A 4,045-nucleotide genomic window follows, 5' to 3' on the forward strand; every position below is an offset into this window, starting at 1 on the left:
CCTGATGGTCATCTCAGGCTAGTTCCCTGTTGAAATCCCATGGTGCCTGACTGGTAGTCATCTCAGGCTAGCTCCCTGTTGGAATCCCATGGTGCCTGAGTGGTGGTCATCTCAGGCTAGCTCCCCTGGAACCCCATGGTGCCTGACTGGTGGTCATTTGGGGCTTATTCTTTGCCAGAGCCCCATGTAGTAATTATCCAGGTCTCTGACTTACTCCCTCTGGGCCACATGGCACCAAGGCAAGTTCATCTCGACTCTGGCTCACTCTCTTTCCTTGGATCCTGTTGGGGCCTGTGCTGGACTGGTGGTCATCTCAGACTTCTTTCCCCCCTCCCCCCAGGGAGTTTTAAACTACTAATCATTCACATGTCCATAGGTCAGAACACTGAGCATAGACATAGACCCTCTCTTTCCTCTCTGCCAACTACTGACACACATGCGACATAGCAGCCACACCTGCAATGTCTCTAGGGGGCAGAAGTTCTTACATTCTTCCACATGTCCTATAATTTTGAGGCCAACCTTTAAATGGTCCCTTTGCCTGTAGTTTCCTTTCAAGTTGGTTATCTACCACATTCTACATAGAAGTTATCTGTTTGAAGGACCCATTTATTCAAGGTCCTAATCTTGCACAAAGACCTTTAAAGACACCCCATGGGCTGTTAGATAGTGCCAGGCATCTAGGCATTGTGTCGTTGGGTTCCAAATCTCTCATCTCTCACACTGACCTGCCATTCTCTCTGTGGTGCCACTACGACTCTCAGTCTTCTCTGGCCCTTGCCTTCTGATGGGAGATACATTGTTATCATTGTTATCATCCTCATCCCTATTTCATAGGAAAATGAATCAGAGCTCAGTGAGATTAATAAGCTCGTTCCAGGTTGGCAAGCCAAGCCTGTCTTTAAACTCAAATGGCTTCTTTCTAAAAGCCAAGAGATTTAGTCTCAACACTCATAAGCCCTTGAGTAAAAAGTTGAGGCCCTATTAATATTGGATATTTTCTTACAGAATTCAGCACAGAGCCTTATATGGCTTTAATACATATTAACTGAATGGAAGAATACTCAGCTATTGAACTTCAGTATAAAAATATGTAACAGTAGTCATTAAGGGTGAAGAGAGAAACAGAAGTTAACCATATGAATATTATTTGCTAGTGAAGAGATTATGCAGCATTTATTACAAGCAATTGCTTATTAACATGGCGTATTCCAAAAAAGAATCTGTACTTGATTCACTGGCTGGCGAGCTTTGGAAGTTAAATTATTTATAGACGACTGTGTGCTTTATTAATCTAATTTTGAAGACTCACATGCATTTACACAGCAGTCCAGCTGGTGGTCTGGTAACTATCATGTGGACACTTCAACAAAGCCTCACAACGAGAAACAGGAAGTGTGGCAGCAGGAACTTGGTAGAGCTTCTGGGAGCTCCAGTGGAGAAGTCCCTGAAGAATCCCTGTGAACAAGGAGAAAGAGACCTGAGAGGGACCTGAGGGAGACCTGAGGGTGATCTGAGAGGGACCTGAGAGGGATCTGAGAGGGACCTGAGAGGAATCTGAGAAGGACCTGAGAGGGACCTGAGAGGGACCTGAGAGGGACCTGAGAGGGATCTGAGAGGGACCTGGGAGAGACCTGAGAAGAATCTAAGAGGGACCTGAGAGGGACCTGAGGGAGACCTGAGAGGGACCTGAGAGGGACCTAAGAAGGACCTGAGAGGGGTCTGAGAGGGACCTGAGAGGACCCAGGAAAAGGGGGGTTTTCAACACAGATGCAGAGAGAGATCTTCCTCTCTTCCTGTTATATGCTGTGCTGTGTTGAAATGGGGTATTATGTAATTAGGTGTAGGCTAGTCAAGCATGAACCTGGTGTGTGTGTGTGTGTGTGTGTGTGTGTGTGTGTGTGTGTGTGTGTGCATTCCTGAGATTTGCACATCCTAGACAGGTGTCCCACCTCTGAAGTGCAGCTCCAGCCTACATTTTAATATTCCCAGGAGAGTACACAATCAATTTCTTCGGGTTAGTTAATTATCAAACCCTCTGCACAGCATTGAAGAATTGGTCCTTGAGTGTCCTGCCTGCTTTCCGAGTGGACACATTCTCTCCTTAAGCTTCCTTAGGTACCAGACACTTTATGCCTGCTGCTCTTCCTCTCTTATGACACCTCTGAGTACCAGTCTGGCCCAAATGAACAGTGCCTTGACTCTGGCTGAGAGGAAAGGCTGTAAACTTCATTCCACATCTGTTCAGTGAATCATTCATTTGCTTTCAATTTATTTCTTTTCCCCAAAGAGAAATTCATTTGGGAGTTTTATGGCAGTGGTGGTTTTAAGTCAAAAAATTTTTTTAATTTACTCTTTTTCTAGTGAAAATGAAAGATCTTAAATCTGTACTTAATTGGGATTTGGCTTTGTGCTTGGGAGAGAATAGTATTCTTCTCTTGAGATCTTGCAGTTTAGAAACATGAAATGTTTTAATAACAAAATTGGAAACCTGTCCCCATACTCAATCCACATACAGTCAAACCATTTGCTTAAGCAATACACTGTAATTTATGACTGTTTTCAGGGCCATATTCTACAAATTACAAAAACGGGGAAAATACACTCCAAATAATGTTTTCTGGCAAAAGACCAATCATGTCTACTATTACAAGGTTGGTTCGGGAAGCCTATAAAGCCTGTGACTTATGGAAACTCTCACTGTTTTAATATGCAGGACTTTCAAATTTCCTTGGACGATTCTTATGTGTAAGACCTAATTTTGGAATATGTAGCCCTTAGAAAAACCGTTCTGAAAGACATACTTAAGGAAATCCCACAGGAAACTACAAAGCTTAGAATTTTTTTGTAGACAGGAAGAATCACTAACTGCTTTCTGTTTCAGTTGGCAGAGACTGATGCTTGAGAGTGTTCGATATGGAGTGTGGCTACCTCAGCTAGAAGCTCTGACTGTGCCTCTTCCTAAACATTTGTCCTTGGTCTTGACTCTGCCTATATCCTTATATATAAATGAAATCAATATAATATATAAATTATATAAAAGAAGGATAATAGTGTTTCTTACTTGGAGGTTTGTTTTGATGATTGAGTCAAATAATTAACTTATTTACCCTTGACATAAGATTTGTCCTACATGATGAAAACTCGGGGTTTGTCTTTATTTTGTATATTATTATTATTGTTAATTATTACTATTTGCCTAAACTTCAGGAAGAGGAAGACTTGTTTTTTATTAGATGATTTATTTATTTACATGTAATACAACATCTCCTTTCCCAGGTTCCCCTCCAAAAAAAAAAAAGAAAAAAGAAAAAATAATAAAATAAACAAAAACGAAAACAAAAACAAAAACAAACACCTGTTCCCTCCCCCTCCCCCCTGCTCACCACCTACCCTCTACTACTTACTGGCTCTGACATTCCCCTACACTGGGGCATAGAACCTTCACAGGGCCAAGGGTCTCTCCTCCCATTGATGACCAACTTGGCCATCCTCTGCTCTACATATGCTGCTAGAGCCATTATTCCCAACATGTGTACTTTGGTTGGTGGTTTAGTCCCTGAGAGCTCTGAGGGTACTAGTTAGTTCATGTTGTTGTCCCTCCTATGGGGCTACAAACCCTTCAGCTCCTTGGGTCTTTTCTCTAGCTCGTTCATTGGGGACCCTGTAGTCAGTTCAATGGGTGGCTGTGAGCCTCTACTTCTGTATTAGTCAGGTGCTGTCAGAGCCTCTCAGGAGACAGCTATCTTAGGCTCTTGTCATCCAGCACTTGCTGGCATCCACAGTAGTGTCTGGATTTGATGATTGAATATGGGAAGGATTCCCAGGTGGAGCAATCTCTGGATTATCCTTCCTTCAGTCTCTGCTCTATAGTTAGTTTCTGCAACTCCTTCCATGGGTATTTTGTTCCCCCTTTTAAGAAGAAACGAAGTATCCACATTTTGGTCTTCCTTCTTGAGTTTCTTTTTTCTTTTTTTAAAAAAACAACTTTTATTGCATTATGATGAGAAAAGTTACATGATTTCAATTTATCTGAATTTGTTAA

General features: G+C 42.2%; 1 non-coding gene across 1 annotated transcript; it reads right to left on the reverse strand.

The window, feature by feature from the left end:
* Nucleotides 1-342: 342 nt before the first annotated feature.
* LOC116089626 lies at nt 343-479 on the reverse strand. The gene has a single exon (XR_004118407.1). It is a non-coding gene; the product is annotated as a small nucleolar RNA SNORA17 (small nucleolar RNA).
* Nucleotides 480-4,045: the final 3,566 nt, after the last annotated feature.

The sequence above is a fragment of the Mastomys coucha genome, unplaced genomic scaffold, assembly GCF_008632895.1.
Source record: "Mastomys coucha isolate ucsf_1 unplaced genomic scaffold, UCSF_Mcou_1 pScaffold14, whole genome shotgun sequence".
Classification (NCBI taxonomy): Eukaryota; Metazoa; Chordata; class Mammalia; order Rodentia; family Muridae; genus Mastomys; species Mastomys coucha.